At 42.2% G+C, this 27,987-nt stretch overlaps 1 long non-coding RNA gene across 1 annotated transcript; it reads left to right on the top strand.

Annotated features, from left to right (window-relative positions):
- Positions 1 to 87: 87 nt before the first annotated feature.
- Positions 88 to 27,182, top strand: LOC118400787 (uncharacterized). Its single transcript, XR_004829109.2, has 3 exons — positions 88 to 277; positions 8,568 to 8,646; positions 22,137 to 27,182. It is a non-coding gene; the product is annotated as an uncharacterized LOC118400787 (long non-coding RNA).
- The last annotated feature ends 805 nt before the right edge of the window (positions 27,183 to 27,987 follow it).

Genomic DNA, 27,987 nt, shown 5'->3' with positions numbered 1-27,987 from the left:
ACTGGAAAGTGACCCTCATAATCATTTCCCAGAACACAGAAAAGTTATTCGTGCTGGGATAGCAAGGCTAAGGAGTGTACACGGAAAACATCAAAACACACATCCCTGCACGTACAGTACATGTCCTGTACGTCTTGTCCACACACACACCATAAGTACAGTCTAAGGCACTGCAACTCAGTGCAAGAGGCGTCACTACAGTCCCTGGTTCGTAACCATACTGTATCACATCCGGCCGTGATTAGGAGGCCCAGTGTCGTAGACACCCAGACGCTTTGTGAGTATTCATTCTTTTTAGAGTTTTCCTCAGAAAGTTTTTGAAGTCATAATTTTCCTTCTGGGGGGTTTTGGGAATGCTGTGGTCATCTGGATCTCTGAGGTCAAGAGGAGGAAGCCAGTCACCTCCACCTAGTATCTGAGTATTTACATTGTTTCATGTTATTGATTTACGATTGGGGATGACTGGTTTATAGAAGTTGACAATTTTATTAACTTCCTATTCCTGTTTAGCAGCCTATTTCTCTTGGTTGGTCATCATCAGTGCTGACTGCTGTTTGTCCATCATGTTTCCTATGTGGACATCGCACTCTAAGGAAGGCCTCTATAATGGTCATTCTTACCTGTGTCCCCCCCTTCCAGGGCCGTAGCCAGGGTCTGAGTTTTAATGAGGTTTAGGGGGATTTCCGGTGGAAATGTTAAGAAAGTTGAAGCTCATCACCATCACATCTCCTCCTCCATGCTTCACGGTGGGAACCACACATGTGGAGATCATCCGTTCACCCACTCTGCGTCTCACAAAGACATGGCGGTTGCAACCAAAATTGGCAAAATCAGACCAAAGGACAGATTTCCATTGCGTGTGTTTCATGGCCCAAGCTTGTCTCTTCTTCTTATTGGTGTCCTTTAGTAGTGGTTTCTTGGCAGCAATTCAACCACAAAGGCCTGATTCATGCAGTCTCCTCTGAACAGTTGATGTTGAGATGTGTCTGTTACTTGAACTCTGTGAAGCATTTATTTGGGTCTGCAATTTCTGAGTCTAGTAACTCTAATGAACTTATCCTCTGCAGCAGAGGTAACTCTGGGTCTTCCTTTCCTGTGGCGGTTTCATCATAGCACTTGATGGTTTTTGCAACTGCACTTGAAGAAACTTTAAAAGTTCTTTAAATGTTCATGTCTTAAAGTAATGATGGACTGTCATTTCTCTTTGCATATTTGAGCTGTTCTTGCCATAATATACCACCATTACCTTGTCACAACACAACTGATTGGCTCAAACGCATTAAGAAGGAAAGAAATTCCACAAATTAACTTTTATCAAGGCACACCTGTTAATTCCAGGTGACTACCTCATGCATCTATTTGAGAGAATGCCAAGAGTGCGCAAAGCTGTTATCAAGGCAAAGGGTGACTACTTTGAAGAATATCAAATATAACATATATTTTGATTTGTTTAACACTTTTTTGGTTACTACATGATTCCATATGTGTTATTTCATAGTGTTGATGTCTTCACTATTATTCTACAATGTAGAAAATAGTAAAAATGAAGAAAAACCCTTGATTGAGTAGGTGTGTCCAAACTTTTGACTGGAACTGTATATCATTTATATGGTATGTTCCCATCCATCCTATGACTGAAAGGGAAACAAAGTGGGAAAAGTCTATTTTTTAAATCATAGTTCGTCCTTCACATAAGTCCAACTTTAAAAGACACAGGAAAAAACTTATCCCTTTTCACAGTGTGTCTGCATTTTTGTATTTATTAGGGATCCTGATGCCAAGGCAGCAGCTACTCTTCCTGGGGTTCAAACACATTAAGGCACTTACATCACACATAAAACAAAAGATAAAACATTACATCATATAACATTATTACACCACTACATATCTACAAAACAAAATATATAATAGGATCATACAACCATATTAAAATGTACGAGTGTGTAGAGTGCTTGTGTGTCTCTTCACAGTACCCACTGTTCCATAAGGTGGATTTTCATCTGGTTTTTTTTCATCTGATTCTACTGCTTGCATCAGTTACCTGATGTGGAATAGAGTTCCATGTAGTCATGGCTCTATGTAGTACTGTGCACCTCCCATAGTCTGTTCTGGACTTGGGAATTGTGAAGAGACCTCTTGTGGCATATATTGTGCAGTGGTGGGAAAAGTACACAATTGTCATACTTGAGTAAAAATAAAGATACCTGAATTGAAAATGACTCAAGTAAAAGTGAAAGTTACCCAGTAAAATACTACTTGAGTAAAAGTATTAAAGTATTTGGTTTTAAATATACTTAAGTATAAAAAGTAAATGTAATTGCTCAAATATTCTTAAGTATCAAAAGTAAAAGAATAATGCAAAATTCCTTATATTATGCAAACCAGACGCCACCATTTTCTTGTTTTTGTTATTAACGGATAACCAGGTACACACTCCAACACTCAGACATCATTTAAAAACAAAGCATGTGTGTTTAGTGAGTCCGTCAGATCAGAAGCAGTGGAGATGACAAGGGATGTTCTCTTGATAAGTTTGTGAATTGGATCATTTTCCTGTCCTGCTAAGCATTCAAAATGTACAGTGCCTTGCAAAAGTATTCACCCCCCTTGGCGTTTTTTTTCCAATTTTGTTGCATTACAACCTGTAATTTAAATATATTTTTATTTGGATTTCATGAAATTGACATACATAAAATAGTCCAAATTGGTGAAGTGAAATTAAAAAGATTACTTGTTTAAAAAAAAAAGTAAAAATAAAAAACGGAAAAGTGGTGCGTGTATATGTATTCACCCCCTTTGCTATGAAGCCCCTAAATATGATCTGGTGCAATCAATTACCTTCAGAAGTCACATAAATAATTAAATAAAGTCCACCTGTGTGCAATCTAAGTGTCACATGATCTGTCACATGTTCTGAAAGGCTCCAGATTCTGCAACACCACTAAGCAAGGGGCACCACCAAGCAAGGGGCACCACCAAGCAAGGGGCACCACCAAGCAAGCAGCACCATGAAGACCAAGGAACTCTCCAAACAGGACAGGGACAAAGTTGTGGAGAAGTAGAGATCAGGGTTGGATTATAAAAAAATATCAGAAACTTTGAACATCCCACGGAGCACCATTAAATCCATTATTAAAAAATGGAAAGAATATGGCACCACAACAATCCTGCCAAGAGAGTGACGCCCACCAAAACTCAGGGACCAGGCAAGGAGGGCATCAATCAGAAAGGCAACAAAGAGACCAAATATAACCCTGAAGGAGCTGCAAAGCTCCACAGCGGAGATTGGAGTACCAGTGCATAGGACCACTTTAAGCCGTACACTCCACAGAGCTGGGCTTTACGGAAGAGTGTCCAGAAAAAAGCCAATGCTTAAAGAAATAAATAAGCAAACATGTTTGGTGTTCGCCAAAAGGCATGTGGGAGACTCCGCAAGCATATGGAAGAAGGAACTCTGGTCAGATGAGACTACTACTTTTTGGCCATCAAGGAAAATGCCTTGTCTGGCACAAACCCATCACTCCAATAACAACATCTCCACAGTGAAGCATGGTGGTGACATCATCATGCTGAGGGGGTGTTTTCACCGGCAGTGACTGGTAAACTGGTCAGAATTGAAGGAATGATGGATGGCGCTAAATACAGGGAAATTCTTGAGGGAAACCTGTTCAGTCTTCCAGAGATTTGAGACTGGGACAGAGGTTCACCTTCCAGCAGGGCAAGGACCCTAAGCATACTGCTAAACCAACACTCAAGTGGTTTAAGGGGAAACATTTAAATGTCTTGGAATGGCCTAGTCAAAGCCCAGACCTCAATCCAATTGAGAATCTGTGGTATGACTTAAAGATTGCTGTACACCCGTGGAACCCATCCAACTTGAAGGAGCTGGAGCAGTTTTGTCTTGAAGAATGGGCAAAAATCCCAGTGGCTAGATGTGCCAAGCTTATAGAGACATACCCCAAGAGACTTGCAGCTGTAATTGCTGCAAAAGGTGGCTTTAAAAAGTATTGACTTTGGGGGTGAATAGTTATGCACGCTCCAGTTTTCTGTTTTTTTTTTGTCTTATTTCTTGTTTGTTTCACAATAAAAAAATATTTTGCATCTTCAAAGTGGTAGGCATGTTGTGTAAATCAAATGCTACAAACCCCCCCCAAAATATTTTTTTTTGTAAGACAAAAAGAAAAGGGGGGTGAATACTTTCAGAAGTCACTGTAATGAGTACTTTTGGGTGTCAGGGAAAATGTATGGAGTAAAAAGTACATTATTTTCTTTAAGAATGTAGTGAAGTAAAATTAAAGTTGTCAAAAATATAAATAGTAAAGTAAAGTACAGATATCCTAAAAAACTACTTAGGTTGTACTTAAATACTGTAAGTATTTCACACCACTGGTCTTGTGAGGTATGCTTGGGTGTCCGAGCTGTGTGCTAGTAGTTTAAACACTCAGCTTGTCAACACTTATTACAAAAATAAGTAGTGATGAAGTCAATCTCTCCTCCACTTTAAGCCATGAGAGATTGACATGCATATTATTAATGTTAGCTCTCCATGTACATTTAAGGGCCAGCCGTTCTGCCCTGTTCTGAGCCAATTGTAATTTTCCTAAGTCCCTCTTTGTGCCAGCTGACCAAACAACTGAACAGTAGTACAGGTGCGAAAATACTAGGGCCTGTAGGACCTGTCTTGTTGATCGTGTTGTTAAGAAGGCAGAGCAGTGCTTTATCATTGGCAGACTTCTCCCCATCTTAGCTACTGTTGTATCAAAATGTTTTGACCATGCCAGTTTACAATCTAGGGTTACTCCAAGCAGTTTAGTCACATCAACTTACTCAATTTCCACATTATTCATTACAAGATTTAGTTGCAGTTTAGGGTTTAGTGAATGATTTGTCCCAAATACAATGCTTTTAATTTTGGAAATATATAGGACTAACTTATTACTTGCCAACCATTCAGAAACTAACTGCAGCTCTTAAGTGTTGCAGTAATTTAACTTGCTGTTGATGCTGACATTTATAGTGTTGAGTCATCTACATACATAGATACACTGGCTTTACTCAAAGGCATGTCATTAGTAAAGATTGAAATAAGTAAGGGGCCGAGACAACAGGGGAATTCCTGATTCTACCTGGATTATGTTGGAGAAAGTTCCATTGAAGAACACCCTCTGTGTTCTGTTACATATGTCACTCTTTATCCACAATATAGCAGGGGGTGTAAAGCCATAACACATACGTTTTTCCAGCAGCAGACAATTATCTATAATGTCAAAAGCCGCACTGAATTCTAACAAAATATCCCCAACAATTATTTTATAATCAATTTCTCTCAGCCAATCATTAGTCATTTGTGTAAGGGCTGTGCTTGTTGAATGTCCTTCCCTATAATTGTGCTGAGTCTGTTGTGAATTTGTTTACTGTAAAATAGCATTGTATCTGGTCAAACACCATTTTTTCAAAATATTTATTAAAGCTGATTAAGTCACATTTTATTTGTCACATGCTCCAAATACAACAGGTTAACAACCTTATGTGAAATGCTTACCTTCAAGCACTTAACCAACAATGCAGTTCAAGAAAGAAATACAAAATAAACTAAAGTAAAAATGGTAAAATAAAAAGTAACACTATAAAAATAACAATAATGCGGCTATATACAGGGGGTACTGGTACCAAGTCAGTGTGCTGGGGTACAGGTTAGTCAAGTTATTTTGTACATGTAGGTAGGGGTAATTTCCTATTTCCTACCACCCTGTATCCCACTGCTGGTTTTCTTCTGAAGCTAAGCAGGGTTTGTCCTGGTCAGTTCCTGGATGGGAGACCAAATGCTGCTGGAAGTGTTGTTGGATGGCCTCATGTCTTGAAAAAATTGATATATATCCCAATCCCCCAGGGCATTGATTGGGGACATTGCCCTGTGTAGGGTGTTGCCTTTTGGATGGGATGTTAAACAGGTGTCCTGACTCTCTGTGGTCACAAAAGATCCCATGGCACGTATCGTAAGAGTAGGGGTGTTAACCCCGGTGTCCTGGCTAAATTCCCAATCTGGCCTTCATAGCATCATGGCCACTTAATCTTCCCCAGTTTACAATTGGCTCATTGATCCCTCCTCTCTCCTGTAACTATTCTCCAGGTTGTTGCTGTAAATGACAATGTGCTCTCAGTCAACTTACCTGGTTAAATAAATAGATAATAAACGAGAAGCAGCAATGTAAAAACAAAGGGAGGGTTTGCGCGCAATAGCAGAGAGAACAGTCTGTGACTGGAGTCTTTGCCAATTTTTGTGGCCTTCCTTTGACACCGCCAAGTGAATAGGTCCTGGATGGTAGGAAGCTTGGCCCCAGTGATGTACTGGGATGTACACACTACCCTCTGAAGGGCCTCATGGTCAGATGACGAGCAGTTGCCATACCGGACGGTGAAGCAACGGGTCACGATGGTCTTGATGGATCTGGGGACCCATACCAAATATTTTCAGTCTCCTGAGGGGAAAAGGGTGTTGTCGAGCCCTCTTGGTGAGTTTGGACCATGATAGTTTGTTGTTGATGTGGACACCAAGGACCCGCTCCACTACAGCCCCGTCGATGTTAATGGGGGCCTGTTCGGCCAGCCTTTTCCTGTTGTCCACGATCAGCTCCTTTGTCTTGCTCACGTTGAGGAAGAGGTTGTTTTCCTGGCACCACACTGCCACGTCTCTGACCTCCTCCCTATAGGCTGTCTCATCATTTTCAGTGATTAGGCCTACCACTGTTGTATCGTCAGCAAACTTAATGATGGTGTTGGAGTCGTGTGTGGCCACGCAGTCGTGGGTGAATGGGGAGTACAGGAGTGGACTGAGCACACACCCCTGATGGATTGTTGAGGGTCAGCATGGCAGATGTGTTGTTTACTACCCTTACCACCTGGGGGCGGCCCGTCAGGAAGTCCAGGATCAAATTGCAGAGGGAGGTGTTTAGTCCCAGGGTCCTTAGCTTATTGATGAGCTTTGAGGGCACTGTGGTGTTGAACGCTGAGCTGTAGTCAATGAATAGCATTCTCACATAGGTGTTCCTTTTGTCCAGGTGGGAAAGAGCAGTGTGGAGTGCAATAGAGATTGCATCCTCTGTGGATCTGTTGGGGCGGGATGCAAATTGGAGTGGGTCTAGGGTTTCTGGGATAATGGTGTTGATGTCAGCCTTTCAAGGCACTTCATGGCTACAGACGTGAGTGCTAAGGGTCGGTAGGCATTTAGGCAGGTTACCTTAGTGTTCTTGGGAACAGGCACTATGGTGGTCTGCTTAAAACATATTGGTATTACAGACTCGAACAGGGAGAGGTTGAAAATGCCAGTGAAGACACTTGCCAGTCGGTCAGTGCATGTTCGAAGTACACATCCTGGTAATCCATCTGGCCCTGCGGCCTTGTGAATGTTGACCTGTTTAAAGGTCTTACTCACATCAGCTGTGTAGAGTCTTCTGGAACAGCTGGTGCTCTCACCTCGGGGCGGCAGGGTAGCCTAGTGGTTAGAGTGTTGGACTAGTAACCGGAAGGTTGTGTGTTCAAACCCCTGAGCTGACAAGGTACAAATCTGTCGTTCTGCCCCTGAACCCACTGTTCCCAGGCTGTCATTGAAAATAAGAATGTGTTCTTAACTGACTTGCCTGGTTAAATAAAGGTAAAATAAAAATACAAAGAAAAAAACGTTTCAGTGCCATTTGCCTCGAAGCAAGCATATTAGTAGTTTAGCTCATCTGGTAGGCTCGTGTCACTGGGCAGCTCTCGGCTGTGCTTCCCTTTGTAGTCTGTAGTGGTTTGCAAGCCCTGCCACATCCAACGAGCATCAGAGCCGGTGTGGTATGATTCGATCTTAGTCCTGTATTGACGCTTTGCCTGTTTGATGGTTCGTCGCAGGGCATAGCAGGATTTTTTATAAGCTTCCGGGTTAGAGTCCCGCTCCTTGAAAGCGGCAGCATGTGACATGCTGGTATAAATTGCTGGTATAAATTTGGTCAAATAGATTTAAGTTTGCCTGCATTAAAGTCCCCCGCCACTAGGAGCGCTGCTTCTGGGTGAAGATTTTCTTGTTTGCTTACGGCCTTATACAGCTCGTTGAGTGTGGTCTTAGTGCCAGCATCGGTTTGTGGTGGTAAATAGACGGCTACAAATAATATCGTTGAGAACTCTCTACAGCTTATCATGAGGTACTCTACCTACGGCGAGCAATACCTTGAGACTTCTTTAATATTAGAAATCTCGCACCAGCTTTAATTTACAAATAGCCACACACCCCCGCCCCTCGTCTTACCAGACGTAGCTTCTCTGTCCTGCCGATGCACGGAATACCCAGCCAGGTCTGTGGTATCCGTGTAGTTGTTAAGCCACAACTTGGTGAAACATAAGATATTACACTTTTTAATGTACCGTTGGTAGGATAGTCTTAATCGTAGATCATCCATTTTATTTTCCAATGACTGCAGGTTTGCCAATAGTACAGATGGATGTGGAGGTTTACTCACTCGCCTACAAATTCTCAGAAGGCAGCCCGACCTCTGACCCCTTTTTTCCCCATCTTTTCTTTATGTGAATGACAGGGATTTGGGTCTGGTCTCGAGAAAGCAGTATATCCTTGGCATCGGACTCGTTAAAGAAAAAATCTTTGTCCAGATCCAGGTGAGTAATCGCTGTTCTGATGTCCAGAAGCTCTTTTCTGTCATAGGAGATTGTAGCAGCAACATTATATACAAAATAAGTTTTAAAAAATACTTCCAAACAACGCGAAAAAACAAACAAAATAGAACAGTTGGTTAGGAGCCCGTAAAACGCCAGCCATCCCCCCTGGCACCATTACTTTTGCTTCATTCCAGGCCTGAGGGTACACACTTTCTAGTAGGCTTAGATTGATGATATGTCAAATAGGAGGGGAAATATCGTCCGCTATCATCCTAAGTAATTTTCCATTCAAGTTGTCATTGTAATTTTCCGGTGTCTTGTCATTGTTGATTGACAACAATATTTTTTTCACCTCTTCCATACTCAATATACGGAATTCAAATTTACAATACTTTTCTTTCATCATTTGGTAAGTTATACTTGGATGTGTAGTGTCGGTGTTTGTTGATGGCATGTCATGCCTAAGTTTGCTAATCTTACCAATTAAAAAATCATTCAAGTAGTTGGCAATATCAGTGGGTTTTGTGATGAATGAGCCATCTGACTCAATGAATGATGGAGCTGAGTTTGCCTTCTTGCCCAGAATTTCATTTAAGGTGCTCCAAAGGTTTTTGCTATCATTCTTTATATAATTTATCTTTGCTTCATAGTATAGTTTATTGTGTGTGTGTGTGTGTGTGTGTGTGTGTGTGTGTGTGTGTGTGTGTGTGTGTGTGTGTGTGTGTGTGTGTGTGTGTGTGTGTGTGTGTGTGTGTGTGTGTGTGTGTGTGTGTGTGTGTGTGTGTGTGTGTGTGTGTGTGTGTGTGTGTGTGTGTGTGCACTCACATGTGTGTAGTTGTGTGCATGTGTGCACATGCGTAACCATGGGGTCAAGGGGAAGTTGTCAGTCCTCCCTTTCCCTGATTGCCAGTGTGGACAGTTGTTTAGCTCCTCAAAACTGTTGCTGAGGGTGAACAAGCAGGCTAAGTGACAGGGGAAATTACCTTAACTCCAGAAACTCCACCCTGTTCATTTTCCTTAGACATGGGCAAACACTGAACTCTCACCCAGTTACTGAGTTGTCCTCCAGTGGGCCATAAAGTTCATCATAGCCTCAAGTGCATGCCATCTACCCTTGACCTGAATACTTCTATCTGCCCAGTGCTAGTTTGATAATGGTGATTTTCATCTATCAAAATATCACCTACATTTCATATTACATTTACAATAGAGCACTCAAATATATATGGTGGTAGAGTTATGGAGGAAAGTGAAAATGTCTGTTATTTTAAACAACAACAAAAAATGCTCCAATGTAAATGTACTTTTGTCACAACTTGAATTCTTCCAATAATTTTAAAGTTTTGACTTCTCACCTGTGGAATGAATTGTGCTTCACTTTCAAAGTGTGATGTGGTTTAATCATTTGCTAAGGGAACTGCGTTTAACAGATGTGTGCTGGTGTAAGAGACACTATTTTAAGACTTTATTAGTATTGGCATAGATCGAGGAGCAGTTGTATTCAGTCTGAGGGGGGTGAGTTTATGGTGTTCCCCACCCATCCCTGACAAGCACTTCTTAGCCATGTTGTTCACTCACCAGTGTCCTCGTAAACACCTGTTTAATAAGATGAACATTCTCAATGTTCAGTGTCCTCGTAATCTAATTAGTTGAACATTCACAATATGTTAAGTAATTAACTTTTTTTCAGCTTCAGAAACATCATTTTAGACAGAATGATTTCTTCAATTTCAGGATGGGATGCATTATTGGACATAGGCATGGATATCCATCAGGGATGGCCAACTGGCGGCCCTTTGGTAGGCCCGCGGACCAATACAAAAAAATATTATAATAATACAAAATAATACAAATGGGGGAGGGGGAAATTCATTCGGGGTCTGAACTTACTCTTGAGAGTTAGAATCATAGAATACACAAGGTGCATTTTCGAAATTTGGTTGTGCATCAGCAGTCACTCAATTAACTCATTTCAGCTAAACAAATTTTGATTGGAAATGTTGTCAAGTAGCCAGATATCTACACTTGTAGTAAGCATGGTCGGATTACAGACCGGCCTTCATGATAAGTTCAAATTGTTTGTGGTCCCCACCCCCATCAAAGTTGCCCATGCCTGTTCTATATCAATAAAGCATCACTGATTGTGCCTCAGCCTGAGCCTGACGATGATGCCTGCAAAGTGAAAGACCACCCGGGGAAAGCTAACCACTTCCTCAGTCTTCCTCCTCCCAAAACCTTTTGGTGGATTTTTGGAAATGAAAAGTGGGGTCCACTTAATTGAATAGTCATTTCAACTCATCAAAGTAATCAAATACTCAAAATATCCACTTAAAGGGATAAGGCTAACATAGCATACCTCGTAGATTTTCTCAGTTGGCAGAATATAGGTGTTCTGAGAAATAATTGCCCTGTTGTTTACTTCTAAAAGGCCCTAAACTAGGTCAGTTGTCACTCAACCAGTGACCTGCTAAGCATGTGTATGTGACAAATACAATTTGATTTGATTTGATTTGCTTCACACCATGTAGCAGCAACAGGTTCGTTTGGGGTAGTATGTCATCATTCACTGGGCCTTTTAAATTATTGTGGTTTTCAGTTTTAAAGCCCCATGATGTCACGCCAACACGCTCTACTTCAGCCTAAGATGAGACGTTGGTAGAACAGGAAACTTCTTACTCTGCTCTGATTGGCTGGTGCAGGCTTTGCTCTCTCCTGAGCTGAGCCTGACAACAGCTGAGCCAATGGCAGCGGGCCGTGGGTGGGGCTTCTGTGGTGTTCTGACACAGAGAGCTGTTTCCTGTAAAACCACAAAGCCGCGCCTGTTGTTCCCAGTCACGTTGAGTGTTCTCAGAACATACAGTGTCTGCCCTCATGCTCACAGAGGTTTTGGTTTTGATTCCCTTGTTGTTGTCTCTAGACCTAAAACCAAAAGACAATGCCTAATAATGTCTCTCTCTCTCTCTTTACATATTTTTCAAGGGGTGCTGCATCACCCTCAGCACCCCTACTTCCCATGGCTATGTCTCTTCACCTATTGAACATTTAGGAAGTGTGCATGTGAGAGTATGTTCAAAACAGCTGCCCTTGGAATGGCGAATCCTTTGTTCCTACAGAGCTTGTCAAGTTGTGCGCTGGGTCAGCAAGGCCATCTGTCCGCCAGTCCATCCGGCCGTCCATCCGTCAGTCAGCCGCCTGGTCCCAGATAGACTCCTGATGTTGCCTTCACCGATACTGATGACAGGCAGATAAGCCACACAATGAGGCCTGTGTGAGTAAGGCATTCCAGAGCCCTCTGGCTCTAGGTACACCATGCCCTCTCCCTACATAACCCCAGTCCTGGCTTTACCTGGCCTCTCTCACCAACCCTCCCTGATTATCTGATCCCAGACTCTATTGCTTATCTCCCCATGCCAGCCTCTGTTATCTGGACAGCGATAGGCACTGCTGCGATTAACAACCAAATCTCTCTTTTTCCTTTATCTCTGTGGCTCTGTCCTTGAGACCACCATAACAAGTGGGATGAGATAGTGTGTATGCAGCGTTGCACCATTATTTTGGTCAGATATCGGCTCATAATGATAAAGTGCTGCATGACTGTTGAGTCGGGTTTGTTATGCAATGGCATGAAAGCGGGGCTTTGTTTTCAGCGGGTTCTTGATATTATATTTTGGAAAGGTAATGGAGGATGTCATAAAGAAATACTTTGACAAAGTCTAAGGATAACCCACCTATAATTTGTTTTCCACATTCTCTTAATGAATGATTGCCACAGCAATAAATCCACATGATACCATTCAAGCATTATGCAGTTAACACAAGATTATAGACTGTACTGTACAAAATAAGCTTAGCTTACCCATCCTTGTGTTTAGGATTTAGCCAGAGCTAACGCTCCAGCTTCATCTAGGCCTCTATAACCCCTCCAGCCACGTTTGTGATATAGGGAAGAGAAGGGGAGAGGGGGATGGGGCAGTGAGGTGGGGTTATAGTGTCTCGACCTCTGTGCTGTCCTCAGAGGGACGTGGTGGCCCGGGGGCGGACCGCAGACGAGCATGACGAACATCAGCTTCTGTCTTTTTATTTTATTTTTTGAACTTTTATTCAACTAGACAAGTCAGTTAAGAACAAATTAATGACGGCCTAGGAACAGTGAGTTAACTGACTGTTCAGGGGCAGAACGACAGATTTGTACCTTGTCAGCTCGGGGATTTGAACTTGCAACCTTCCGGTTACTAGTCCAACACTCTAACCACTAGGCTACCCTGCCGCCAGTGCTGGGGCGACCTGACTCTAAGACCGGGCCTTTGCTGCCCTGGTTTTGTTTCTAATCCCTGATAGGACCGGAACCAGATTTGAAACAAACTGGAACTGAAATTAAAGTATAATCTTCTCTTTGAATATACAGAGTGTGCAAAACTGTCATCAAGGTAAAGGGTGGCTGCTTTGAAGAATCTCAAATTATTTTTTTGTTACATCATGATTACATATGTGTCATTTCATAGTTTTGATGTCTTCACTATTATTATACAATGTAGAAAATAGTCAAAATAAAGAAAAACCCTTGAAAACCACTGATACTGTATAAAACCACCTTGTATACATGTTGTATACAGACAGCCAAACAGACAGCCATACAGACAACTATACAGACAGCCAAACAGACAGCAAAACAGACAGCTAAACAGACAGCCATACAGACAGCCAAACAGACAGCCATACAGACAGCTATACAGACAGCCATACAGACAGCCAAACAGACAGCCATACAGACAGCCATACAGACAGCCAAACAGACAGCCATACAGACAGCCATACAGACAGCCATACAGACAGCCAAACAGACAGCCATACAGACAGCTATACAGACAGCCGTACAGACAGCTATACAGACAGCCATACAGACAGCCATAGAGACAGCTATACAGACAGCCATGCTCCCTCTTACACACACGTTTGTCTTATACTGCTTTGGTTCCAGTTATCTCCATGAGAACGTGACAGAAGCAGTGAAAGGTTTTGCCATGGAATTTGAGTAAACCGTAAACCCCACAGCAAAGCTGATAGCAAATGCAACTATACTTTTGTTTTAGTTGGAAATGCCATAGGCTATTTCATGTCATTTATTGGGTGTGTAGAGGACTACGGGAATAGAAGGGAAACTCCGGTGCATTTCACCTTATGTTGCAGTAGTAAGGTAATCTATTTATTCATGAGTCTAGCAAGCCACAGCCTGGATTCTGGGAAAAACCCATACCTGATTTGGCTGGCTGGTGATGTTAGCCCATAGGCTACCATCATACTGGACTGTTGTCTGTTAGGTTTGTTTGAATGGGGACCAGGCTCAATGAACTGCCGAGCCAGTCTGGGTAAAAATACATGTTAATCATCCATATCCTGAAATATAGGTTGTGAAAATACAGTAGAGGCTCTAACCCTCAGTAGGGTTCAACAAAGCTAGTATTTCAGTTTTTCTGACAGATGACTCCTTTGTCACAAACACTTGGGCTTTTAACAACAAGCCACGTAGCTGTGAAAATGTGAAAACAAACCTGACAAGTTTCAGTTTCCTTTTAAAATTAAAGGTAAACAGAGTAGAGCGAGTAAGCGACATGATGGAGATATGCAAAGGTCAATGCTCCTCAAGTTGGAGGGTCAGCAGGGGAGAGAGAAGTGCCTGTTTTGTTACCACTCGCCACGAGACCAGCCAGACTTCCTCAGAAGTAGCTGTGAGCCAGAGGACAGAGATTTGGGAATCCTCCTCTGTCTCACCTTCTCTTCTGCCCGGTAACTGATTCTCCTAAATCACATCTTTCCTCTAAAATTGACAAAGTATACTTGTCGAGGGGGGTTATTTTCCGCCTATGCGTATGAATCAATACAGAGTTAAGATTTATGTTCCTTTCCCCTTTCTCAGTTGTTTTGCTTTCGTATAAAATGTTGCCTTGCATTTAAGGTCCATTTTCCCCTTTGCTCAGAGATCACTGACTGCTACATTAATTGCAGCTACACACAGCCTCATGTGCCTTTTATGTTCCAATAGCTTAAAAAACAGCCTGCCCCTGAAACAAACAGCTGACATTGTATCTATCCCTATAGGAGCGTTTGGCAAACCAGGCTGAAAATTCTTTAAACGTGATAGGAGGGTCATTACTTCTCATACAACAGTACATTGTGAATCCTGGTGGTGAATAAGTATACATACACCCTGCTAAGACTGATTAGGGAGAAGACAGGGAGTAGAGATGTCACTGATAGCCTTTGTTTTGGATCAACTGCCTTTGATGTTTTGTGTTATAAACTGAGCACACCACTATGACCTCAATAGTGGTAGGCTCCTGAGGGGCTTTTAAAAGACTAATTTATATGTGCTGGGCTGTGGAGAGCTGGCTGTTTACAGCAGAGCCCTGGGCAGAGAGAGTGTGCAGAAGGGCCCAAAGCACGACTCACAGCTGCCCACTCATTCACTCACTCACCCCCAGGAGAAGCTCTCAGCGGTGCCCGAACGAGTTATAATGCTAAGAACAACGCTAATACTAACTGGAATCTTGGATTACCCATCTGTGGGCTAAACTAGATACAAACCAACAGTACAAACTGGAATTGGAGATGTTTTTAATGTTTTATTTCAGTCAATCTCAACTCTAAATAAGTTGCAAGTTCTGCAAATGTGTTAAGCTATATAGAGAGATGAGTTGATGCCAAGTGATGCACATATCTATGATAAAAGTGGAACATTAATAGTCTGGTTTATCAGTGATGTACAGTATGTGAACTTAGTGAACTGTAATTCTGTTGCCAGCTTGGTTTGACTCCTCCCACACTTCTGCCTGTGGACTGACTTCTCACTTGTGTCATTCCTAGATGATGAGATCAGCAAACACCAATCGCTTTAATGCTGGATACATCATTGTAGCTAGGATTGTGTCCATGGCTTGGAAAAACAACCTGAAAACAGCTGAAAACAAAATCTTTCCATTCCACGCTCAGTTGTTCTGGTTTACTTATTCTTTCAGGGCTAAAGAATATTTGCCCACCCCTCTATTTTCCTTGAATCATTTTCCTTTCGTCCCATGCTGAAAGCCGGCCAACATAACATATCACATATGGGTAGACTTAAAAAACAGTGTGTTGGGAAATATATCATCTGGGTTAAAGTTCGTGCATATATTCTGTGTGATGAACATACGAGATCTTGAGACTCTACACTGATGTAACAGTCATAAAATGGTGTGTTCCTTAGAGTATTTCTGTATTCACTCTATCCGCATCTGTCAACCATTTTGACCACTAGAAGTTGAAAGAACATCCTTTCTTCTTCTTCACTTTTAACAATATGTCTTCCAACCCATGCCTTTGTTGCACATTTGGACAAAAGTGCTCAATTTCTTCGTCTGCCAAACAGAAGCTTGCTATTCTGTTCAGATGAGCATTTACCGGGTCCAAATGTTGTCAAGCATGATTACTTTAGGAGCTAGAGGAACTGACTTTGAACATTAGTCATAATGTACCCTAAAATGTTATCCATGCACAGTGCATATAATCAAAACATGCCAGTAGGCCCTTGAAAAGAGGGGGGGGAGTGATGCACACTTCCTAAATGTTCAATAGGTGAAGAGACATAGCCACGGGAAGTAGGGGTGCTGAGGGTTCTGCAGAACCCCCTGAAAAATCTATAAATATTAATTAAATTAAATAAATAAATAAAATCACAAAGGAGTGCGCTGGGCCTTTACAACTCCTGTTTTAGCGGACCATGTGCAGCTCAGGATATTTTTTTGATGTGAAGAGATGTCATATTTAACTGCAATCTGAAATTGTAAGTATCACTTATTATCATCCTTGTTATGATAGTTATGCTACCAAAGTTATCAGGACTGAGTGTTTGCCACAGGACTATATGACTATATGATTACACCAGTATGGCAGCCTAATACAGCTTTACTACATGCTCTCTGAATTAGATACAAGATAGTGGTGCTGCTGTCACTTTCTGTTTCGTTTTGGCACTGTTTGTGATAAGGTATAGCACATATACACTTCCTCTAGCTGCCGCTCCACTTCCTCTAGCTGTCCCTATCAGAATCCAGAGGCTGTGTAAAAGTCAGAAGTACAAAACCAGTGGTTAAACCTGACCCTCCATCTGACTGGAACGTAATGGACAGAAACAAGTATTTGTCCTGTCTGCTCACATGATATTAGAGCCAATGAGAGTGAAGAGACACAGTCTGGTTTTGTGTTCATCCGGCTGACAAATAGAAGCTGTGGTTTGTGATGAGACCACATTTTCCCGCAGGGTGTGTAGACTGATTTCTGAACTGTCTGAGGTGAAGCTCTCAGTTATTTCATCTCACAACCGACTGACTCTATTCTTCCACGGTGTCTCTGTTGAAAATTATGCCCTCAAGGAGTGAGGAGTAACTGAGGTAAAGTTAATGTGAAACTTAAGGATATGGTCAGCAAATACTTCTGTTGTATAATGTACTACACAGCTGTTTGAGATATGATGAAGAGTGAAATATAAAGACTATCATTATCTTTATTATCTGACATCTAAGCTATTTGTATCTAAAGATGATCCATTAATATGTACGTAAAAATCTATTTTACACATAACAGGAGCAGACAAGCCATGATGATGGATCAACAGACAACCCATTGATCTGTGATTTACTGACCATGAGAGATTAGCTATGTCAGGGTTAACAGGCTGCACACTGTAGTAGCCATCCACAACGATGCCCTACTATTACCATACTGAACCATACACTCTTAGAAAAAAAGGTGCTATCTAGAACCTGAAAGGGTTCTTGGGCTGTCCCCGTAGGAGAACCCTTTGAAGAACCCTTTTTGGTTCCAGCTAGAATCCTTTTGGTTCCAGGTATAACCATTTTGGGTTCAATGTAGAACCCTTTCCACAGAGGGTTCTACATGGAACCCAAAAGGCTTCTCCTATGGGGACAACTGAAGAACCCTTTTGGAACCCTTTTTCTAAAAGTGTAGGTGCTCTCTAAAGGCTTTGTATCTCATGTAAACGGTCACATATCCATGGTCTTGAAGGGTCAGTTTGGAACTTTGATGAGGAATGTGGTGAAGGAGAACTGCAGTGTTTTGATTGATGTGTAATCTTATCTATCACTTTTGGATTTGATTTGTTCTCATGTATTGTAAATGTATGTTGATTTATTGTTCACAAAGCACCCTTGTAAATTAAACCCTGGTCTCGATAGGTTTTCCTTGGTTAAATCAAATTTAAATATAATTTTATCAAATAAAAAGATATCGTGGTCTGATTTTAACATATGGGTCTGAGAAAAGTACATATGCAACCATGTGCACAGGATGACTGTAAGAGAGCCTGAGTCAGTTAAAGTCTCTGAGGTACCCAGCTGATCCAGTAGGATTTGGTGTAATGTACTTTGGCATATTGATTGAGAAATCATGTCCACGGAAACCCAATATCATTCGTTTTTATTAAAAGTGAAATTCGATCCATCTGGGCCGGTGAATCCAGCTCAGAGCAGATCTGTCTACAATAAGTCCGGTCATTGTTTGCAAGCTCTGGTTAGAAAAATGGTAAACACTTTTCCTAATGTCCAATGAGAGTAAGTAGAGATTAGAACGTGTGAGTGAGAAGATCTGTTGCTGCGTCAGTCAGAGAGAGTTCAGATGGTGAAGCAGGCTCCAGTGCAGTGCATATCACTTATCAGCCCTGCACAAATAACACAGCTACTTCCTGATGCATTTACAACCTCTCCTCCATCTCGTTTGTCAGAGGATAGTCAGTCTTATCATGTAAGCCAGCGAGTTCCCTTCTCAATAACTGAGTCCAGACCGTATTTCTAAAAAGATTTGAAATAGCACATGGTAAGGAAAATACAGCTGTTTGAGCTTCTGTGAGAGACGATATGAGAGAAGGTGTGAGGGCTGGTGTGTGGAGTCACTTGGGGCCACAACATGTCTGTCAAATGATGATAGAAAGGTCAGTGGTGGGTTGAACGATCGTAGCATGTAGAGAACGCACTGACCCAGATATGCCCCTCCCCTTCCTCTTTAGTGCCCCCCCCCCCCAAACACACACTCACCCCTACTCCCCCATTTGTCTGCCTCTCCCAAATGGAGATTGTGCACCTTTCATCATTTAGCCTAAGGTAGTGTTATTCGCTGGCATTTCTCCTTCTTCATTTAGCCTGAGCTTGTATTATTCACCTGAGGTGGCGTTATTAGCCTGAGGTGGCGTTATTAGCCTGAGGTGGTGTTATTAGCCTGAGGTGGTGTTATTAGCCTGAGGTGGTGTTATTAGCCTGAGGTGGTGTTATTCACCTGAGGTGGCGTTATTAGCCTGAGGTGGCGTTATTAGCCTGAGGTGGCGTTATTAGCCTGAGGTTGTGTTATTAGCCTGAGGTGGTGTTATTAGCCTGAGGTTGTGTTATTCACCTGAGGTTGTGTTATTCAGCTGAGGGGGTGTTATTCACCTTAGGTGGTGTTATTAGCCTGAGGGGGTGTTATTATCCTGAGGTGGTGTTATTAGCCTGAGGGGGTGTTATTATCCTGAGGTGGTGTTATTAGCCTGAGGTGGTGTTATACCATCCATTGGTGTAGCAGAGGGTGACAGAGGGCCCTTACGAAAAAAGATTGCAGTCAGAGTGCATTATAATTGTCGTATGCTGCAAATACTGCATCCAAAACAACCAGTTTTTTTTACTGCAGGGCAACTGCAGTTAGAGTGCACTTACTGTGTCCAAAATACCACAGTCGACTGCAGTTACTGCACTTTTACTGCAGTTTCAAAACTGAAATATTTTTTGTAAGGGGGGGGGGGGATCTAAATCTGAGGAGAAGCCCACCCTGATAGCCTGAAACTTCGGTCCCATGACTACTGTATCCAATAACCCCTCTCATCCAACTTCAACTCTGGCTTTTTCCATTCGTACAGCCTGCTTGACCTCGCCCACGATCTTGTCAATTCTCTAAATCTTGTTGACATTGACAACAGCCTTGTTTACACCGGGCTCTTCCCTCGGCTTGTCTTTGTTTACTTACCCATACAGACAGACGTCAGAGAGCGGGACAACCCTTCCTCCCCTGGGACGACAATAAAAGGATGAAGTTTCAGAGTTATAAAGGAGGAAAGCCACAGACATGCTTTATTGACGGTTTTGTTCCCTTTCTCAGACAACAGCAAAAGAGAGTTCACCCCATACTGAACCTTGTGAGATACGCTAGTGACTCTGATTGTCAAAGATGATGTGACAGATCTTTCTGATTTTTCAGTGACCGTGTGAGATAGCAGCAGACAGAGTGCGTGGTTCAATGGAATAGGTCAAATTACCGTTTTGATTCACATCTCCATTTAGCTTCATGTCTCTTTTTATATTCACAAATCCCTTTTCAGTTTCTTCTATGTCAATTCACTTGCCAATACACTTGAATTGAAATCCAGTCAAAGGAAACAAGGGCCAAAGCAGTGGTGCTGTTACACTTATGCACAAGCAGTCACGTCAAACACATGTGAAGGCACTAATCAGTGGTTCTAAATTGTATCATATTGATACATGTGAATGTTTGGTGTCAACAGGTGTGACAGTTCATTCGTAACTCATAGTTCTAACAGCGCCACTAAATTGTTACACTAAAAATAACATCACAAAAACAACATGTGACAGACATACCAATTCTGGACTGAATTAGAATGGCTGTAATTAATTGCTACATGCAAAGACAAAAAATGCATTTTTTTGTGAGTGTTGAGCTGAATGACAAGAATCCCAAAATAATTTTTCAACTGGAGCCTCTTGGCTGAAAATGAAAGTCTGATGACCCTTTTTTAAATTACTTTTTTTTACACTGGAGTTTTGGCAAGTATCCTATTTCTTATGGTCTAATAATACCATATTGACTAGCTTAGAACTCCGGGATAATAACACCACACCCCACTGAAAAACAAGGCATAGTCCAGATAGGTCCAAAGAGCTTTGTTGATTGTCAAACTTAACCAATTGGAATGCCAAGAGGCTGTTGCTTTTACATAAATGGCCTACAGTAGACTCTAGTGATTTAACTGTGGTTGAGTGTGCAGGTCTAACATCTGTTGGAATCCTGAGCCGCTTCCCTGGGGAACGCTACACCTCACAACGGTCAGAGATGGAATCACTTATCCAGAGGCCAACACAAGCAAGGCGTCTGTTGCACAGGAGGGTAGCCGCAGCCAGCCAAGGGATCAGATTACATTGGGTCCCCAGTCTGACACAATAATGAGAGCACAAGGCTGTTTGGGTCTATTGCATGTTTATCCACTGACATATGTGATAGTAGCACTGACCATTCAATATATTTGCTTGGGTGGATATTCTCCACTGATCATTCATTAGGCAGTCCTATATTTGCTTGGGTGGAGGCCAGCTTGCTTAACCCTGCAGATATTTATGATGTGAATTTGCTCTATTTGACATAATTTATTTTATTCTATATATGGTGTGTTGATGTCAACATGCAGCAATTGACAACAAATGTCAAAGGATGTATTCATCACCGCAGGCATACTTTTATTTATTTTTCTTACATTTCAACTACATTACATTTTAGAATATGCTATGGTGCAGTACACAATAGGCTATGGTTTGACGTTGTGGTTTTCCCCTGCTTTGTTTTCATGGGACATTGTGTTCCTTTTCACTGGAAAGCATGTCAATTGAGCAATAGCCTACGTTTAAGTCAAACTAACTTGTCTCATCAGCCTACCCGCCATTGTTTTAGTTTTCTCAGGTTGGAAAACTATGTGCTAATCTACCTTTCATTCGAAGAAAATACATTCCTCTCTGCACTCCTTTCATGTGTTGGTCACATTATGTAGGTATAACTTCCCCTCTAGACCTGGCCTGCAGCCAGCCAGGGAAAAATAACATGGCCACGTGCATGCCTCACCGGCACACGGGAGGGAGGGGAAATCATTTGAATATGCCTTGACGAATATATCATGAAGGGAATACATTTGCACTATTTGGATGTGTCCGCTCTGCGTCTTCACCCCACCAACTTCACGCTATGTTTGTGACTAAGCCTTAGCTCATTGACATGGCTACGATACATTGAAACATTGACTCAGAGTAGGCTTACAATTATATCATATTTATTGAATGAAATAAGCATTGCAAAACCATCTAACAATGTCTTTATGTAGCATGTAATGCTCTTATCCATATTCTTCAGCTGCTGTTAGAAATTAGAATTCATCATCTGACATCATCATTCTGTTTGGAGGCTGTGTGTGGCCCTTTCAGTGTCATGCGCACGAGCTGTGAACAAAGAGCACCACAGTCACAGGAAACAATGAAAGACAGGGGCAATAAACAACAAGCCTAATCTGAGCCAAAGCACTCACATTTGTGGGGGAAGAGATTCCCCCCTCAAAATACGCCAAGGGAAGAGAGCAAATATTGGCATAAACAAGGGTCCTAAAGGTGGTCCTGAATGTTGTTTTGCTGTACCCCCAGGGAAAGTTCAACAAGTTGGGCACAGGACACAGCAGCACTGCAGCTATAATGGACGGTTTTGGACACACCCTCCTCTGAAGTTACACTGATTTCCATGAAGCCGTTTGGGGGCTTGGTTTGCCCGCAAGCTGATCCCACCATCGGTGGAGTCAACAAGGCACTTACACGCTCCACGCCCCTCGTCCTTCAACGTCACGCCGCCTCTGCTGAGAAAACCCGAGTGGCACCGCTGTCATACAGCGTGATATAAAGGAGCTGCTAAAAAACCTGTCTGGGCTGGCGGAGTATATGGCAGCCATGATTAAGGTTGCACAATTCCAGGAATTTTCAATACATTCCCTGGTTGTACTGAAATCCCAGTTGGAGGATTCCCAGAATCAGAAGGAAATAAGCAAGAAATACAGAATCCTCCAACCAGGATTTCTGGAAAACCAGGTCATTTATTGTAAGTTTCCGGATTTTTGGAATCCTAGTCATCAGTATGAGAGTAGCTAAGACAGCACTTCTCTACATTACAGCATTCTATGGGCCTACCACTATTCATTTATCTTGTTCCTCAACCTTGACTTACAGTAAAAGTATATTGAGCAAACATTGAGCAAATTAAAGGCTCGATATTATGATATTGTTGGTTCTCTATATGTAGTCTTTCTACAGCGTTTTTTCTTTGTTACAATACTGAATAAGTCTCCATTACTGCCTTATGTAAGTCTAATGCAGACATCTAGTCTGCTATGTTTCATGAGCTGAAATAAAAGATCCCACATATGTATATATATATATATTTACCCCCAAAATATATGGGGGATTGGAAATGATGCAGACAATTACATTGATGGAAGCAACATTCTTTCCGCAATATTAAGCTGATCCACCCCTAAAATAAAAATGTTAAAATAATTTTAAAAATATATTTAAAAAGATAATCCATCCATAAAATTGCACATTTTAGAGTGCCCTTTTATTGACCCCAGCACAGAGCAATTGGCATGCTGGCTGCAGGAATGTCTAACAGAGCTGTTGCCAGAGAATTTAATGTTAATTTATCTACCATAAGTTGCCTCCAACGTAATTTGGCAGTACGTCCAACCGGCCTCACAACAGCGGTTTGCTGATGTCAATGTTGTGAACAGAGTGCTCCATGGACAAGGAACACAATTGCATTTTATAGATGGAAATTTGAATGCACAGAGATACAGTGACGAGATCCCGAGGCCCATTGTCGTGTCATTCATCCGCCGCCATCACGTCATGTTTCAGCATGATAAATCACAGCCCCGTGTTGCAAGGATCTGTGGACAATTTCTGGATGATAAAAATGTCCCAGTTCTTCCATGGCCTGCATACTAACCAGACATGTCACCCTTTGAGCATGTTTGGGATGCTCTGGATTGACGTGTACGACAGCTTGTTCCAGTTCCTGACAATATCCAGCAACTTCACACAGCAATTGAATAGGAGTGGGACAACATTCCACAAGTCACAATCAAAAGCCTGATTAACTCCATGCAAATGAGATATTGACTGGTTTTCTGATCCACGCCCCTACCTTTTTTAAAGGCATTGTGTCATGTGAAATCGATAGATTAGGGCCTAATGAATGTATTTCAATTGACTGATTTCCTCCTATGAACTGTAAAAAAAATATGTGCATGTTGCGTTTATATTTTTGTTCAGTATATGTCAACCTGTGTGTGGTTACAATTGAGAACATCATTGCTACAACATACTGTCTTGGCACGTCTGCTGAACAGCCCCAGGACACCTTTAAATAGAAAAGCCATTCACTTTTTTAAGACACAAACCACTGGGCACACACTGGTTGAATCAATGTTGTTTCCACTCATTTCAATGACAGTGAACCAACGTGGAATAGACATTGAATTGACGTCTGTGCCCAGTGAGAATGCATCTTGTATCCAGTAGGTTGCATATTGCTCTGTTGCACGCAAGGCACATTTTGACATGCACACAGAAACACAGACAAACAAACACACAGACACAGACACACAAACACAGACACACAAATACACAGACACACAAACACACAAACACAGACCAGATCCCCAAGTGTTGGGAAGGAATATCATGCTCTGTGGCTCGAGACAAAACATTTTGCTAACGCGGACGGTTCCATCTGCACACAGAGCCCGGCATTCCCAACGAGATACAATGACAACAACAACAACATATGTCTTCTAATGCCACTGTGGAGCATCCAGAGCCAATTGTTTTGCAGCCTGGCACAGTATACCGTTCTGAGATGTTGTTGTGATCGCTTGGATACTAGCCATGAAAGTGTAAAAATACAAGAGGACAAGCAACTTCCTCCCAGCAACCTCGACAACCTGGCTTGGCGACGTCTCCTCGTGTGTACGTGTAATTTGCTAAGTCTCCTGATTGTCCCTGTTGGCTTCCTGTCTCGTTTAGAGCAGCTAGAGACAGAGGTAAAGTAATAACACATATTTATTTATTACTTTGTTTTGTTACTTTGTTTTGACGCTACAGCGTTGCAACCCAATGCTACATTGGATGCCCATAGGTTAGGTTAGGGAGTTCACCACAGGTGGGATGTACTAGCATTCAATAGATTTCTATTGGAAATTACTATGAAAAGCAACCCGTTTTGGTGACATTTCCACCACCCACAAGCATCCCAGTTGAACGCCAATGACTGTGGATGCCCTATTTCTCACACCTTTCAACTATGCGTTCAAGTGAGATTATCACAATTTTATATGACCCAGAAAGACCCCTCCTCTGGCCTTGTATGGAGCTTCTAGGCTTTTGCCCAGAGGCACTGGGCCCACCCAATGCCTGCTGCATGGGGATATAGGGTCCTTTCTTATCAGTAAGAACATCAGGTTAAGCTCTGACATCACCCTCAGGAAGCCATCCACCACTGAGAGTCATCCTAACTGACTGTCAAAACAGACACTTCCCCATTCATTCTCAGTTTTTATGAAACCAACACTAATTCCTTTGCAGCATCATCATGTTCTAGTTTTTTCTTTGTTACATGTGACCGTGCATGTGACTCAGAGGCAGAGGCACAAGATGACCTTCTGGTCAGCCAGTACTTCTGTAATGAACCCCCTGGCTGGATTTTTATAGGATGCTTTTAATGGGAGATACACAAGAGCATAAATCAATCTGAACTGGAGATGAACTGCGATGTGTCAAGACACATACTGTATGTGCCAAGCTACCAAGCCAGGCCCTGCCCCAGTAGGTTTGGTGAGGGATGGAAAAGTCTATTTTGGTCATGTTTTGAAAATGTTGGTAGTTTGAACTGACAGTTTTGTATGAATGTGTTATCCTCGATGGCCTGTCAAATCAATAATACCACCCTGGTATTCTGTTTCCTCGTTCACTACAGACAGCAGTGCCTACTAGGCCACAGACGTTTCCAGTGAAGGAGCTTATAATGCCTCTACCACACAGCCACCTCACTCACGTGAACAAGGCATTGGAGGTTTGGTCTCATAAACTAGTCCCAGATGGAGTTTTGATGAGATAAAAAAAATGACATGGAAATAAGTCAGAAACACTGTAGCTTGTCATTGTTATCCTTCTATCCTGTTCTTGTATGTGTAAAATGTTTTGTAATGATTGTTTTCAGTGACCTGCTGCCTCTGAGTAATAGAAGTGTTATGTAGATTAACCATGCCGTGGGCAGTACTGCCTGGGCACACATTCAAGCAGCTATACATAATGTTCCAAAACAAGACAGTAACATAACAATATTTTTCAGGTTTCAGGTGACCTGAACCTTTCAGTTTGGTCACATAAATTCAATTCCCATTATGGTTCAAATATGTTCAAAAATTGAAACTGTCAAATTTGGCATTGACTATGTCCACGGTCTTCTGACTGATGTGACTGAATGACTTTTCACCAGAATTCCCCTGCCCAGTCATGTTTCTTCAGTTTAGACCTAAACTGAACATGACACAATGCTTCACTCAAAAGCATGTCATAGAGTAGGTTTTGAAAAGGGTGCTTTCCCAGAAAACCTAGTGTATTATGCAGGTAATATCCTCTTCTTTGGGATGGTCTATTTGAGGAGAACAAGTTATATTCGCTCTCTCTAGTCAATTCTAACCAATGCAACTTTCTGAGACATACACTACAAAAGTATGTGAACACTCCTTCAAATGACTTGACTACTTCAGCCACACCCATTGCTGAGAGGTGTATAAAACTGAGCACACAGCCATGCAATCTCTATTGACAAACATTGGCAGTAGAATGGCCCGTACTGAAGAGCTCAGTGACTTTCAACATGGCACCATCATAGGATGCCAGCCACCTTCCCAACAAGTCAGTTGTCTGCCCTGGTCAACTGTAAGAGCTGCTATTGTGAAGTGGAAATGTCTAGGAGCTCAGCCGCAAAGCGGTAGGCCACACAAGCTGACATAATGGGACTACCAAGGGCTGAACTGCGTAGCGAACAAGAACTCTTCTTCGGGAGCTTCATGAAATGGGTTTCTATGGCTAAGCAGCCGCACACAAGCCTAAGATCACCATGCGCAATTCCAAGCGTTGGTTGGAATGACTGGGGGCACAGTACATGCCCTCCAGGAGACCTACAGCACCGATGTCACAGGAAGGCCAAAAATATCAAGGACATCAACCAACCGAGCCACGGCCTGTTGACCTGTCACGCCCTGGTCGAAGTATTTTGTGTTTATCTTCATTTATTTGGTCAGGCCAGGGTGTGACATGTTTTTTTTGTATGTGGTGTGTATGTAGTGGGATTGTAGCTTAGTGGGGTGTTCTAGGTAAGTCTATGGCTGTCTGAAGTGGTTCTCAATCAGAAGCAGGTGTTTATCGTAGTCTCTGATTGGGAACCATATTTAGGCAGCCATATTCTTTGGTTGTGTTGTGGGTGATTGTCCTTAGTGTCTTGATGTCCTTATTCTGTGTTAGTTCACACTAGTATAGGCTGTTTCGGTTTTCGTTACGTTTATTGTTTTGTAGTGTTCGTATTTTAGATTCGTGTTACGTTTGTTTCAATAAACATGGATCGCAATCTACACGCTGCGTTTTGGTCCGACTCTCCTTCACCACACCTAGAAAACCGTTACATGACCCCACTGTCATTCAGAAGGCGAGGTCAGTACAGGTGCATCAAAACTGGGACCGAGAGACTGAAAAACAGCTTATCTCAAGGCCATCAGACTGTTAAATAGCCATCATTAGCCGGCTACTCAAGCCTGCACCTTGGAGGCCGCAACCCTATATACGTAGACTTGTTAGATATTACTGCAGTTTTGGAGCCAGATTAACAAGCATTTTGCTACACCAGCTAAATGTGTGTATGTGACCTACAAAATATGATTTGATTTGTAAAGCTCACCGCCATTGGACTCTGGAACAGTGGAAATATTAACGCTACAGCGTACAATAACAATATAGATGGCTGTGTGCTTCCAACTTTTCCTGTTCCATCATGACAATGCCCCCATGCACAAAGCGAGGTAAATAAATTATTTGTCAAAATCAGTGTGGAAGAACATGACTGGCCTGGACATAGCCCTGAGCTCAACCCCATCAAACACCTTTGACATTAATTGGAATGCAGACTGTGAGCCAGGACTATTTGCCCGACATCAGTGCCTGACCTCACTAATGCTCATGGCTGAATGGAAGCAAGTCCCCGCAGCAATATTCCAACATCTAGCAGAAAGCCTTCCCAGAAGAGTGGAGGCTGTTATAGCAGCAAAAAAAGGGTGGGGACCAACTCCATATTGATGCCATGATTGTAGAATGAAACGAGCAGGTGCCCATATACTTTTGGGCATGTAGTATAGGAGACAAATTAAGATATGTTCAGCAAGCAACCGTG

This window comes from Oncorhynchus keta, chromosome 22, assembly GCF_023373465.1.
Source record: "Oncorhynchus keta strain PuntledgeMale-10-30-2019 chromosome 22, Oket_V2, whole genome shotgun sequence".
Lineage (NCBI taxonomy): Eukaryota > Metazoa > Chordata > Actinopteri > Salmoniformes > Salmonidae > Oncorhynchus > Oncorhynchus keta.
Note: the sequence above shows the minus strand (reverse complement) of the source record. Positions and strands in the feature narration are given on the sequence as shown.